The following is a 15,985-nucleotide window of genomic DNA, read 5'->3' as shown; positions in this document are numbered from 1 at the left end:
CCTGGCTTCAAATCCTGCCTTGGATACTTAATAGTAGTGTGACTCAAGACAAATAACAACCTTTCTACACCTTAGATTCCTCATTTGCAGAATGGGAGGGTTACTGGAATCAATGCTCACTGAAGTTGTTTTTGGCTCTTAAGATCTTTTCACATTTTGGCCCTGAGACATAATTCATGTCAATTTTCAATACCTTCAGAAAGCTATCTAAGTCCCTGCTCCAGAGGATTTGGCCATCTCTATTGGAAGAGAAGGTTTGCCTCCCTGGATTCCTCTATTCCAAGGGTCAAGCTCAAAGAGAAACTGGGGACCACTAAACTGTGAGTAAGGATCCCCATGGATTGCATATTGACTGAGAAAACCACATATTAGCATTATTCATATTTTATTGCATTTTTATTTATTTCATTAAATATTTCTAAATTATTATAACTTAATATAATTTATTATACCTTAATATTAAAATATTTGTTAATTATTATATCTCATAATTTTATATTTTAAATTTATATTCTGGAGTATTGCTGACCCCTCTGGGCTATATGTTTCACATTTATGCCAAAGAAACTAGGAGTCAAGTCCAAAAACATAATGACTAAAATAAACAGCATATGCAAGTTCCTTCTACTAAATCAATCAGACACACTGTCTTTTTGGCTTCCCATCTTGGCTCTGTCTGTCTCACAAGGTAATACAGAAGATAAATATTCTTTATATTTGAGTTTTCTCATTAAGGACAGAGGAAAATTCTTAGGTGTAGGGCCAGAGGCCCAGAAAGGGAATTAATCATGAGCTACAAATGAGCAAAAAAGGAACTTAATTTAGGCTTTTAAATAATGTATCACAAGAAAGGGTTGATCAGGAGAGCCTGGGCAACTTAAAACATGCTGAAGCAATATTTGTGGGTCCTAACTACATATGAAAGATTCTGAATCAGCTAAAGAGGAATGAAAATACCCAGGGAGTGAGTGATTAAATTTACAGATTAGGAGAATTTGATTGGCCTATGCTAATGTGGTCCAGAGTCACCCCTTTGCACTGGCAATCTATAGAAGAGGACAGATGATCAATCTGGAGGCAGCATGAAATAGCAAAAAGGATCAAGGTTCAGATCCCTGGTCTGACATTTACAATTCTTGTGACACTGAACAACTTCTCTATGCTTAGCACAGTGTATTTCATATAGTAGGCACTCCTTGAGTGTTTGCTGAATGGAGAAATAAATTGGTCCCTAAGGATATTTTTGTAGGAGAGACTTATCCAATCAAAGCATCAGGATATAGACCAGGGTTTCCTAGCCTGTGCCCTGGACCCTTTGGCTGCCTAAAAAAGCTTGTGAACCTCTTTTCATAACCATGTTTCATTTTTTCCTATATTCATAATTGGAAAATGTCAAATTTTCATAATGGCTGAATGAGAAATAATGATGTATATTTTTCTACATCCAAATTCATGGATTCCCTATAATCTATCCAAAGATCCCTTGTTAAGAATTCTAGTCCCTTGTAATATTGCTTCCATTAGATTTTTTATAGTTATGTAATATTGTCCAAGATTGGGGATTTTAATGGAATAGGGAATTCCTAGGTAGGGCAATTCCTTCTACTAAAGCAAGATGACACCTTAAGTGAAATTGAGATTCTTAAAGAGTTCGACCAATGACAGATTTTTAGTTGGTGGACCTAAAATCAGCTCCTGAGTTCCACTATTTAATAACTGTATGATAGTTAGGGAAATCACTTCACATCGAGGTTTCCTTTCTAATAAAACAAGGAGGAGAAATAGATAGCACAACATCAACACAAAGGATATAGGAATTGCTTAGTTGACTCACCAGTGGAGGTCCTTCCCTTCCCTCAATCTTTTTATTGGTGTTCATTTTAAAGATGGCATCCTAGAGACACTGTTCCTGCCTTTATTATCTAAACCAATTAGCCTGCAGGGATAATAAGATCCTGTGGCACTCTGCCTCGGTTAGCCAATAGAGTTCAGTTCTAGGGACCAGTCAATAAAATTTTATTAAGCAACTCCTGTGTGTATTTGGGAATACAAAGAAAGGTAAACCACCCTCCTCATCCTTGAGGTGCACACAATCTAAAAAATGATATTACCAAGCCCATTGGGAGGGCAACCACTATGATAAAATGCCTTGAATGTACATTATATGAAGATCATTTAAATAAAAATAACATTCATAGAGAGCTTTAAGTTTTATAATGTATTTTACAAATATTAGCTCACTTTATTCTCACAAAAACCATGAGTGGGGCAGCTAGGTGGCTCAGTGAATAAAGCACTAGCCCTGGAGTCAGGAAGCCTTGAGTTCAAAGCCAGCCTCATACCCTTGATACTTACTTGCTGTGTGACCTTGGACAAGTCACTTAACCCTATTGCCTCACGAAAAATAATCAAACCAAAAGCACTTTAATATTGGTGCTATTATTATTCCCACTTTACAGTTGAGGAAACAGAGGGAGACAGAGGTTGAGGGTCTTGGTTAGATTCACATAGCAGGTAAGTATCTTAGATCAGATTTGTACTTAGGACTTCTCTACTTGAGGTTCAACTCTCTATCTACTCCATTCAAACTGTACAGACTGGGGGAAAAATGACACAAAGGAGGCATGACAGTTGACTTCTAGTATTTGAAGGTCCATTATACTTGTTCTACTTAGAATAGAAATAGAAATCTCTGACTAGAAGGCATCTTAAGAGACCATTTGAGGGAATATACGGAGCTAGGTGAAAGTTGGTCCCTCTATGCCAAGCTTCCTATTCCCTCCCTGCCATGCACTTTCAACATATTATAAAATAGGGGGCAGTTAGGCGGAATATTGGATAGAGCACTGGCCCCAGAGTCAGCAGGACCTGAGTTCAAATTTGACCTCAGACACTTAATTCTTACTTAGCTGTGCAACCTTGAGCAAAACACTTAACCCCACTGCCTTGCAATAACACAAATCAAAAAATGTTTAAAATAGCAACTGCTTTGGCAGAAGCAGTATTGGTACAGTAGAACGTGGGCTGAATTTGAAGACAGAGGATAGAGGTTCACAATCCCATTTCTGCCTATTACCAACTGTGTGACCCTGGGCAAACCATTTAACATTTCTGAGCTTCAGTGTCTTTATCTGTAAAATGAGTGGGTGGGATTCAAGGGGGAGGGGCCTTTATTCCAAGTTCAAATCTTTGATCCTCTGAAGTTCTGCATGAAGAGAGATTCAGTAAAACATCTTTTGTAGCATTTTCTTATTGACCTTGCAAGAGTCTAGAAAAGGAGTCCAAAATTTACCAAAATAAAAAAATAGCTCAGCAGGAGATGGAGCCTTTTAAAAAACAGGAAACTTCAAGTGGCCTTAGAAGTAATGGGAATGAAGACAAAAGGAGGACCTTGGTTGTGCTGTAATTTGAATGATTGCCAAGCTATATTTTCATTAATTTCATTAATCTTTTAAAAGCGAGGTTCTCACAGCATGAAGACAACTTTTTCTTTCTGTAATAAGCAGAAAATGTAAATGAAAGTGTAAAATGTAGCTCCCTTTAGTCCAAATAGCACCGGTAATGCTTGGGGAATTTGAGCAGGCTATGGCTCATAATATTTTTCTGTTTACTATTTTAAATACATTTTAATAAGAACAATTAGACACTCCAAATAAAACTCTTTGACTCTTTCTTCACTGAGGAACTGAGAATGTACTATTGTTTTTACAAATCTTCTTAGCAGAAGGAACTGGGTTCAAATTCTATTTCTAACAAATATCAACTCTGGGGCCCTGGTTAAATCCCAGAATCTCTCAGTGAGCTAGATACTTAAGAGTCCAGGATGCAGAGAAGAATGCCAACTTTCATTGGGTGAGAATGTTTCCTAAAGCCCAGGACCTATTCCTAACTCTGTGAAATCTCATACAAAAAAAAAAGCATAATTAATGTTCTTCACAAGCTTCATGAGAACAGGACATTTGATTAACCAACATTATAAGGGACATTTAAGTCTATAATCACAGTATGATGATGCTGGCAAATAAAATATGAGTTATAAAAATAACTTTAAAATCAGACCATAGGAGAGCTGGAATAGGTGAGGTTGTTTAGATACCTAAAAGTCCTGAGATTTTGAAGTCCTGACACAGTAGAGGGATTCCAGAGTAGCAGCGGGATTGGAAAGAGACTGGCTAGACAGTGATGTCAAGCTGAAATAGAAACAGATCCTTGTTGGAGTTACATTGACTTAAAAAACCACAGATTAACATTATCTATGTTGCATTGCATTTTTATTTATTTTGTTAAATATTTTTCAATGTCATTTTAAACTGGTATTGGCTATAACTTGAGAGTGGCCCAAATGTCTATGGTTCACCTTTTGGACTAGAGAACAAGAAATAAAGACTTTCACTACCTAGGAATTTCTGCATTTCTAGTTTAAGATAAGGATATATTTCTCCATCCATCTATAAACAGAAGAATTTGGATGTATTTCTAACAGCCAGTCTATATTTCCTAGTTCTTTCCATGTAACCCACATACATGCACAAATCTTCCCATCCTTAAAAGACACTCACTTTTTACCCTACAAGCCTCTTGGCCACCGTCAACTATCTTTCCTCTATTCCTTTTACCTTTGTAATATGACTTCTGCCTTCATCAATCAATTGAAATTTCTCTCTCCTAAATTATCAGTGATTTCTTATTGTCCTTTTCTTGGCCCTCAGTTTTTTTTTGAACTCTGCAGTATTTGAAACTAGTTGCTACCCCTTTTTTCCCCTAGGTACCCTTTCCCTTGAATTTTTGTGATACTTGATCTCTCTCTCTCCCTGTCTCTCTCTGTCTCTCTCTCCCCCATTCCCTCTTCCTCCTCTCCCTCCCTTTCCCTTTTCCTCTCCATCCTATCTCTGACTATTCCTTCCATTTTTCCTTTGCTTGACCATTATTAATGCCTTACCCCCCACGATAAGTATATCTTTCCACTTCATACCTGTTTACAATAATCTATTTCCCAAAGATTCAGCCATCATATCTACATATCAACTATATATCCAGCCATATCTTTTCTCCTGAGCTTTAGTCCTATATTAGCAATTGTCTTTCAGGCATTTTGAATGGGATACCTCTTAGGCATCTCAAAATCAACTAAATTTGCAAGCCAAATTAATTTTCTTTCCCCTGAAATCAACCCCATTTCTGAACTTCTCTGCTTTACCTATTAGGCAGATTCACAAGCTCAGTTACCTATGACAAGGTATATCTATTACAGGGATTGGATTTTCTTTTTTTTTCCAGTAAGGCTGTAATATAAGAGAGAGAGAGAGAGAGAGAGAGAGAGAGAGAGAGAGAGAGAGAGAGAGTAAAGGTTGTTAATTTAAAAATAAATTCAATAATATGAAAAGTCATAGAGAAAAGCTAAATAAATTTTAAAAATTAACACCTTTCCATTAGTTCATAAGAGTAACCTATTAACATTGGTGAGATGGAATTTTACTAGTCAAATTTCAGTAAAAAAAATTTGCATATTTAGCGAGTGGAATTGAAAAATGTGTATATCCTGAATAAAGCCAGTGGGGCTTGTTCCATTTATAGCTTTGTGAGTTATCTTGTGAGCTAGGACCGAGAATCAAAATAAAATAAACTGAGAACTAGACTTTTGAATCATTGTTTCATAAAGTGTTAAACTGAGATTTTCAAAAATAGTGAAGCATATTCCATCCCACTGTTCTTACAAAAGAACCATTAATGAAAAAATTTAGTGAAAGCAGAAAAGTTTTACATTTTATGGAAACAAATGAAAGATTTAAATATAATTTTATATTGATGTCTTTCTTTTTCATCTCTATTTTTGTGTGGGGTCCATAAATTATGTGATATACATAGTACATGTCCATAATTTATAAATTAATATAAACTGGGAGTTTGCTTTAACCATTTTTCATAGTAATTTATGTTTAAAACTGTCTATACCCTTTGATCCAGCAATATATTTACTAGGTCTGGATCCCAGAGAGATCAACGAAAAAGGAAAAATACCTATTTGTACAAAAATATTTATAGTAGCTCTTTTTGTGAAACATTGGCAATTGTTTTTGTTTTGTTTGCAAGGCAAATGGGGTTAAATGACTTGCCCGAGGTCACACAACTACGCAATTATTAAGTGTGAGACCAGAATTGAACTCAGGTCCTCCTGACTCGAAGGCTAGTGTTCTATCCACTGTGCCACCTAGCTGCCCCAAAACATTGGAAGTTGAAGGAATGCACAAGGATTGGGGAATGGATGAACCATTGTGGTTTATTAATGTCATGGAATATTCTTATGCTATAAGAAATGAACAACAGGATGCTTTCAGGGGAAAAAAATAGGAAGATTTCTATGAACTCACACACAGCGATGTGAGCAGAACTGGGAGAGCATGATACGTAGCAACTACAATATTGTAATCAAGAACAACTGTGAAAGACTTAACTACTCAGATCAAGAAAATGGCCCAAACCAAATGTAAAGGGCCCATGATGAGCAATGTCATCTGCCTCCAGAGAGAGAACTGATGAACTATGAATGCAGATTAAAGCATAAGGTTTTTTTGCTTTATTTTTCTTGAGTTTTTGTCTATTTTCTTTGCAATGTGGCTAGTTGACGATGTATTGCATGACTTCACATATATATAATTAATATCAAATTGCTTATTTCTCAGGAAGAGAGGAGAAATGGGGGAGAATGAGAGGATTTTAAATGAATGTTAATTTTTACATGTAAATATTTAATGAAATAAATTTTTATAAATAAGGAAAAAAGAAAATGAAAAAAAATTGGAGGCCACTATGTCAAAATACAAAATTTAGGGACTCAATTTTGGAGTGGGGCTTTGGTTAAAATAAAGAATAAGAACTTCTATAGTACCTACCGTGTGCCAGTCTGTGGCCTGTTAATTGTTAACAGATCTCATCTGATCCTTACAATCTTGGAAAGTGTGTGCTATTTTTAAATCCATTTTTCTGATGAAGAAACTGAGGAAGTCGGAGGATAAATAACTTGTTAGGAGATTTGTGAAGCAAATCTGTGAAGCAAATCTTAACTCGGGTCTTCTGATACTATGTTCAATACTAATATCCTTTTATTATATTAATAATACTGTTATTAATAAATAACATTGGTCAGGGAAACTTGGAGAGGGGTAGGCCTGCATTTATGTTGTGATACATGAGAGATCTTGGGATAGCTAATCAGTAAATTCGAATCCTGGCTCAGACATCAGTTCTGTGACCCTTGAGATATCCATTAATCTCTTTTAGTTCTTTAATTTATAAAATGACATGGTTGGATGATATGGCCTCTGTAAATCTATGTTCCCCAAACATTCCATCAACAAATATTAGGGATACAAAGTTTACCTTCTTTGTGGGCAGGCACAAATATAATACTCAAAATCAATTCAAGATAATTTGGGGTAAAAGAGGTGCTAGCAGCAGAGGACATCATGATAGGCCTTATATAGAAGGCTGAGAAGTGGAAAGAAAAATGGAGAAAGTGGCTAAGCACGGACTCAGAGGTGGAAACAGGAATTGGAATGCTGTGGATGGCCAACCACAAGAAGCTTAAGTTTGTGAGGCTTCTGAAATTTGTTGGACACAGCATCAAATATTCTGGCCAGATGTGTTTTTCTTGAACCAAAAGCAAAATGTGGGCACATATCCTGCTTTAATACTGAAGATTAAACATCCCCCAGGAGCCTTGAATGCAGGTACCTTGAATTTGGTCCTGTTTATTTGAGTAAGACCTTCCCAGGTCTATGGTTCATTTTGCATTTGTTGACACTCAAGTATTTGTTACCACAATTAGTAATTTCTGTCGTTCGTGAAATTTTTCTTTCGTTCTCAAAGAACACCATGACATTAGGGAGGTGATAGCATGAAATGTGAGTGAACTGGATTGGAGTGAGGGAAAGGCTGTGCTAAGTCACCAGTCTCACTTTCTCCTTCAGAGCCATGGATTAGGACAGTTTTAATTATTTGAATTATAATTCTTTTTTATTTTCAAGTAACATTTCAATCTGTTCAGAAAACTAGCAGGTGCTTACTAACCAGAACTACATACCCAGTATTTCTTGAAAAATTAACACAAATGGCAGGAAGGGGGTTATATACCACAAGGTCAGCAAAGTCTCAATTAAGGGAACTCAAAGACTTCAAAAAACAAAATATAAAATTGAAGGAAAATGGTTTTTGATACAACTTCTTTTTCCTTCCATGAGTTTTTTAAAATTCCCTTTTTTGTAAATATACCAACCTTGTGACCCACGTCCTTCTGCCTTCTGCCTATATGCTGCATATATAGACCATATTTGACTGTGAACACAAGCCCTAAAGAGCTAGGTAATGGAGACCATCACCCTTTCTTTGGAAGTCATTCCCCAGAGAGAAGGCTCCATATATGCCCTATCCCAGCCCCTCAAATTTGTTGTACCACATGAGTACATCCTGTACTCTTGATTAGTAATAACAGCTACATTACATTGCATTTTAGGGCTTACATAGCACTTTGCATAGGTGATCTACATACATGATGGTGGATGCTATTATTTATTGTTCTCAATATCCATTTGAGGAAACAGGTTGAGAGAGGTCACACAGCCATGAAATGTGTGAGCCTGGACTGAAACTTCAGATCTTCCTAACTCCACCTGAGTCCAGTGGTTCATCCACAGCCCCAAGGACACAACAACAACAAAACTTTTCATAAGATTGTGAATTTAGAGGTAGAAGAAACTTTAAACCATCATATAGTTCAATCTTCCCATTTCACTGATTATGAAACTGAGACCCAGAGAAATTAACTCTCTTCTCTAAGATCATACAGGTAAAAATTCAGAATAAAGGCATTTTACATTAAAACTTATCTGAAATTATCTTTATTATATGCCAAACACACTGTTCCTTTCTTCTTTTTTTTTTGCTTTTTTTATTTTTTTATTTTTTTTTATTTTTTTTTTGTTCCTTTCAAAACCATCTCATCTTAAGGTAAGACATACATTATGGGACACCCCATATTCTGACTGCTATAGTAAGTATGCCATTCCTATCTTGCCTTGTGGACTGACTCCCAGATTAACACAAGGAAGGAAAACTTATTAGACCTGACCATTAGGGGAGTGGCTAGGTGGTGCAGTGGATAGAGCACCAGCCCTGGAGTCAAGAGGACCTGAGTTCAAATTCGGTCTCAGACACTTAATTACTACCTAGCTTTGTGGCCTTGGGCAAGTCACTTAACCCCATTTGCCTTGCAAAAACCTAAAGAAAACCTGACCATTAAGGGATATTTAGAGAAATAAAAGCATTGATGCAGCTAATCACTGTGTTAAGTCTAGCTCTCCTCTTTTGTAAAAAGAGAAAGAAAATATCATAGTACTCACCAATTCAGAGTCTGAAATACAATTTATCATTGCTCATGCAACTTAAGCATAGATTAAATCTATAGTATAAATATGCCCCAGTTTATCCATCTACAACATTTTTCTCCGTGTCCCTGAAAAAGGCATGAAGAAGGTTGGGGGGGGAGGCATTTCTTATTTTTCTGCATCATAATGTAAACTCCTTGAAGCAAGGGAGGATTTTTTTTTCCTTTCTGTGTATCTCAGTGCTTAGCCCAGCATCTGACCCAAAGTAAACACTCAAAAAATGCCTGCTGACTGGCATTCACTAGAAGAGATTGCAGAAGCCTTCTCATTTTACAGATGAGGAAAACCTGAGGTTTGGAAAGGTTAAAATATTGCTCAAAATACTTCTCACGTAGGAGTAATCAATCGAGTAGCATTTGAGCTAGGTTTTCTGGCTCTTACCTCAAGTAAGAGACCTTTCCTGATGCTCCCATATAGGAGGGCCTTTCTCAACAAGGTTATCTTCCATCTACTTTGTATGTAGGTTTATGTGCATATATGTATATAAATAATGATATACATACAGAAAGAGAGAGATCTTTCTTTGTATCCCAAGAATTTAGCTCAGTATCTAGTCCATGATTCAATTCAAAAGTTTTTTAAGTCATATTTACAATATTTACAATATTTTTTTTCTTCTCTGTAAAATAACTGCTACTTCCTACCCCATTTGGGGTTTTTTTGACAGAGGTCCTGAAGTAGCTTGCCATTTCTCTCTCCATTTCATTTTATAGATGAGGAAACTGAGGCAAATAGGGATACGTGATTTGCTTAGGGTCACATAGCTGGTAAATGTCTGAGCTCAGATTTGAACTCAGGAAAATGAATCTTCTTGTCTCCAATGTGCCACCTAATTGCCTCAGTACAGTTTAATAACTGCTTATTGATTAATTAATGTAAGTACAATTCCAGGTCTATTCCTGCTGACTGTGATTCAGAGTGAGTCCTAAAAGGGAAAAAAAAAGACCATCATTATCGACTTGCTATGGAGCGCTTGAATCCATGGGTGACTCTAAAGAGCACCTGCTGGGGTGGAAAATCAGGTTCTATAGAAGAGAAAATTACCATAGGCACCAGTACTATTTAACCCCAGGACCAGAACACATGTTCTGGAATGATTAATATGAGCCAAACGAGAGATTTCTGCTAGGGAATTTCCTTCTGTTCTATCCAGAGTTCTATCCCTTAGCCTATGTTCTTTTGTCCCTTCAGGCATAACCTATCTCCTTCTCCTTCGACTTTTCAAAGGCTCCCAAATTCAGACTCACAAAACCCTCCAACCTTCTCCTTCTCCATGAAACCTTCTTCTTTTCTAACTCCTTTCTCAGCTCTAGTCCTTTTCTTTAAAGTCAATCCCCTCTCACCAAAGCTGGTGCAGAATGCAAAAGGTAAACCAGTTTAAAGCTTGGTACTTTCATAACATATGAAAGCCTAGGGCTCACCTATTCCAAACCCCCTCATTCTATATGACAAAATTGCTGCCAAAAGAGAATGAGAGATTTGCTCCTTCTTTTTCTTGCTTCTCCAATATCTGTACAAATGTCACCATGGGGGACCTTTCTCCTTTCTTTGTTGCTGCTGCTTTGTCATTTCAGTCATATTCAAACTTTTGTGATCCCTTTTGGGTATTGGATTGGTTTGCCATTTCCTTCTCCAGTTTATTTTACAGATGAGGAAACCGAGACAAAGAAAACTGAGGGGAAGTGACTTAGCCAGGGTCACTCAACTAGTAATTCTGAAATCAAATTTGAACTCAGGTCTTCCTGATTCCTGGTCCAGCACTCTACCCATTGCCCTAGTTAGTTCCCTTTTATATGTTGTCTTCCCATACCAAAATGTAAGCTTTTTGAGATCAGGGATTGTCTTTTATTTGTTTGTTTGTTTGTATTTAGCTCTCTAGTCTTTAACACAGTGACAGCCACATAGTATATATTTAATAAGTGCTTGGTCTGTCTATCTTCATTTATCTTGCCAAAGGAAGGGAAAAATAAAATATTTCACTTCTGATCCTTTTACTCCAAATTCTGACTTTTTTCCAACTTTGCAACATTGACTCCTATTTACCAACAATCACTCGTAAGTCTGATGGCCATCCATTAAACTAGGCAACCAGTCCAGTAAATCAAAAACACAAGCATCAACACACCCACATCAGACCCAAATTACAGATTATTAGCCAGTTTGAGCATTCACAGTAATACACCCACCTTTCCCAGCACTCTAAGACCCAGAAAGTACCTTTAAGTATCACCCAATTTGAGCCTTACTTACTCAGTAATCTAACTTCCCAATTCTTCTATTTTTAGAATTCTCATTCTGTGAAAGCTTACTAAAAAACCAACTCCATGTCCAAAGCAGACATACTCAAGCTGCCTCTGCCTTTAGTAACATGACTCACTAAGCGATGTTTTTTATTCCTAACTGACCTTTTCTAGCTAAAACACCAAGTTCAAAGTCTTCAGGACTATTCAGGGATAAACCAGGTGACTCTTATGCCACTCCTAAAATGTCACAGGATTTATTTTTTTAATCATAGACGTGTCATGACAACCTGGACCAAAAAAGAGACAGTTTTCCCACCCCAACCTGCATAAGGTATCAAACCAACAAACCAACTTTTCTATTTATAACCTGGAGTTTTAATATCTGCCAAAGGGGTTTTTGGAATGAGGCTGGGAAACTTTTTAAAACCAGGTAAATAATAGGAAATGACCTGGATAGACAACAGATCTTTTTGACTTTATTCTAGTGCTCTATTATATCATCTTGTATGAGGGATAGTTTTAAATAATAATGATGATAGACCATAATAATAGAGTGGCACAGCAGCTATAATGGCAGGTCTGGAATCACAAAGACTCATCTTCCTGAGTCTGGCCTCAGACACTCAGTAGCTGTGTGACCCTTAGCAAATCACCTAACCCTGTTTGCCTTAGTTTCCTCATCTGTAAAATGGAGAAGGAAATGGTAAACCACTCTGTTGTCTCTGCCAAGAAAATCCCAAATGAGGTCATGAAGAGTTGGAAATGACTGAAATGAATAAATATCAACAATAGTGTTTTAGGTTAGCAAATTATTTTATAAATATTACGTCATTCTGTCTTCCCAACAATCCTAAGAAGTAGGTGCTATTTCTATTCTCATTTTACAGTAGAGAAAACTGAGGCAGAAAGTGGTTAAGTTTTTAATCCTGGGCTACACAGTTAAAAGTATCTGAGGGAGGATTAGAACTCAGGTCTTTCTGACTGAGTCCAGGGCTCTATCCACCTTCCCATCTAGCTGTATCTGTAAACAAGGTCAGCATTCCATTCCTGAGGGAATTATCCAGTGTTGCTAATGGAAGATAATGTGTCCTTGTAAGAGACATTAGCAGCTGATGCATTAGAAAAGAACTGCATGAGAAGGCAGAGACAAATCACTGATTAATCAAACAATAAGCATTTTTAGCACCTGCTAATAAAGCAATGGAGATACAAAACAAAACCTAGATAGCCCTTGCCCTCTAAGAGCTTAAATTCTATCATGGGAGACAGTATATACTCATAATATACAAATATATATAAAATATGATGTGATGTTCATGTTAATGGTTGGTGATGGTGATGGTGATGGTGATGGTGATGGTGATGGTGATGGTGATGGTGATGGTGATGGTGATGGTGATGGTGATGGTGATGGTGATGGTGATGGTGATGGTGATGGTGATGGTGATAACTGATGATGACAGCTAATAAAACTAGTTAGCTCAATGGATAGAACTCTGGATTTGGAGTCAGGAAAATCTGAGTTCAAATGTGGACTCTAACATTTACTAGCTGTCACTTAACTTCTCTTTGCCTTAATCCACTGGAGAAGGAAATGGCAAACCCCTTCAGTATCTTTGCCAAGAAAATGGATGGAACTGGTATGCTCCCATCCATAGGATCTCAAAGAATCAAACCCAACTGAACCACATTTATAAAGTATTTATTATTTTCCTAAGCATTATTCATGCAAAATATGATTTTAAAAGGCAGATTCTTAAATTGTGTTGATTTGAATTCTCAGGTTTAAATTCACATCATGAATAAAGATTTGAGAAATTAAGGGGTGGGGCTTGAATTTTGTACCTGTAGGAAGAAGAAAGGGAAATAGGAAATAGGAAAATAATGGGAAGAAAGGTATCAAAAGTGGCACAGTGGATAGAACTCTGGATCTGAAATCAGCAAGACTTGAGTTCAAATCCAGCCTTATACTGACTAATAGCATAAAACTGGGCAAGTCAATTTGATCCCTGTTTGTTTCAGTTCCTCAACTGTGAAAAAAAGAATAATAGCAACACTTACCTCCCAGGATTGCTATGAGGATAGAATGAATTAAAGCACCGAGCACAGTGCCTGCAAAATGGTAAACTTTATTTAAATATTAGATCTTAGCTATTATTCTTATGAAAAAGTACTTGGGGATAAATTTTGGGAATTTTATATGAGGAAATTTTATAATCATTGGAAAAAGTATTATCACATTTTGAATTTGAAATACTGAGGGCCTTTATTCAACAACCCCTAAGATACAAAGGGGGTCCATGGGATCCATAATCTTATTAATTTGGAAGTTCTATTACAATCCATTCTCCCAGTCCATCCTATCAGAATTCCCTCCACCCCAATCACTGAGGTGAGCTCATAGAGTTAGTCTTTTGTTTTTTTAGTGAACATAGAAAAAACATCACCCCAAAATAAGCTTATATCACTAAATGACCATTGGACTGGTGATGCGCCTCTCATGACTTAGCTGTATTATCGCTTATGAAAAAGACATGGAAACTTGGACTGTCCTTCAAATCTTTCCAACATAAAGCACAGCAGACCTTGTGCTCCACTGGTATAGCCACTGAGAACTTGGGCTCACCTCAACACCCAAAGGAGACATCCTGGGCAACGATAGGGTTTTTTTGTTTGTTTCTGCAAGGCAGTGGGGTTAAGTGACTCATTCATGGTCACATAGCTAGGTAATTATTAAGTGTCTGAAGCTGGATTCGAATCTCCAAGGCGAGTGCTCTATCCATTGCATAACCCAACTGTCCTGGGACAACAGATTTTTTAAAACTGGAAAAAGAATATACAAATTTTTATAACAAGCTCTTTTCAATCATCAAGAAGAGTGTGTCCTCTCCAGCTCCGCCTTTTACCCCATCTGTCTAATTTGCTGCCATTACAAGCTCTCTAGTAAATGTCCCCTTCTTTCCACTTCCTCAGCTGTGAATCTATTCCAGGCCTTCCTCACTTCTTAAAATATTGCAAGAACCTTCTAAATGATCTCTGCCTCAAATCTCTCTCAACTTCAATCCATCTTCTCAACTGCAAAACTGATTTTCTTAAAGCACATATATGACCATTTTATCTCTGCTACTCAGATTACATCTACAATAAAATATAAAGCTTTTGCATTGGCATTTATAGTTCTTTACAACCTGGTCCATTCCTACCTGTCCAGTGTTCTGGCACAGCATTGCCCTCCATGGATTTTCTAGTACTACTGGCCTCCTGGTTGTTCCTCATTCACTAAGCTCCATCTTCCTAGTTTCCTTTAAAAGGCCCAACAAAAATCCAACCTTCTTCAAGAAGGCTTTCGCAGGCCTCTTCAGTCTATTGTCTTGTTTTCTTTTGTAAGTATCTGTAAGGATTTAACCATTTTGGCAGGAATATCAGGGCAAATGATGAAAAAATGAACACAAAAAGGAAAGTGACAGCTGTACAGATCTAAAACTATATTATAAAGTGGCAGTGATCAAAATTGCCTGGTACTGATTAAGAAATAGAGTTGATTTGAGTAGGTACAAAAGAAAAAATGGCAAATAACTAAAGTAATCTGTTTGACAAACCCAGACTTAGTTTCCAGAACAAAAACTCATTATTCAACAAAACTGCTAGGAAAGTTGGAAAATAACTGAAAGAAAACAGGCACAGACCTACATCTCACACCTAATACCAACATAAGGTCAAAATAGATATAGGACTGAGACATAAAGGGCAAGACCTACTCCATCTGTCATCTGTTATGGAAATGGGAGAAAATTATGACCAAATTAGAAACAGAGAACATTATACATTGTAAAATAGATGATTTTGACTATATTGAATTAAAAAAGTTTTGGACTAATAAAACCAATGCAGCCAAGATTAGAAGGAAAATAGCTGGGAAACAATTTTCACATCTAATGCTCCTGATAAAAGACTCATTTCTAAACCATATAGAGAATTGAAATCAAATTTATAAGATTACAAATCATTCCCAAATTGATAAATTGCCAAAGGATACAGACTTTTTCAGATGAAGAAATTAGATTGCTTCAAATCATTACTGATTAGAAAAATGCAAATTAAAACAACTATGAAGTATCATCTGCCACCTATCAGATTGGCTAACATGACAAAAAAGGAAATGATCAATGTTGGAGAGGTTGTGGTAAAAGAGGGACATTAATGCACTGTTAGTGGATCTGCAGAATGATCCAATCATTCTGGAGAGCAATCTAGAACTATGTCCAAAGAGCAATAAAGCTGATCATGTCATTTGACCCGGTA

At 36.7% G+C, this 15,985-nt stretch overlaps 1 long non-coding RNA gene across 1 annotated transcript in view; it reads right to left on the bottom strand.

Annotated features, from left to right (window-relative positions):
• The window catches only part of LOC141491612 (uncharacterized), a 92,867-nt gene extending 88,699 nt beyond the window's left edge, over positions 1-4,168 (bottom strand). Inside the window, exon 1 of the long non-coding RNA XR_012469666.1 lies at positions 4,097-4,168. This is a non-coding gene — a long non-coding RNA (uncharacterized LOC141491612). The remainder of the gene's footprint in view (positions 1-4,096) is intronic.
• Between the last annotated feature and the right edge of the window lie 11,817 nt (positions 4,169-15,985).

This window comes from Macrotis lagotis, chromosome 6 (assembly GCF_037893015.1).
Source record: "Macrotis lagotis isolate mMagLag1 chromosome 6, bilby.v1.9.chrom.fasta, whole genome shotgun sequence".
Classification (NCBI taxonomy): domain Eukaryota; kingdom Metazoa; phylum Chordata; class Mammalia; order Peramelemorphia; family Peramelidae; genus Macrotis; species Macrotis lagotis.
Note: the sequence above shows the minus strand (reverse complement) of the source record. Positions and strands in the feature narration are given on the sequence as shown.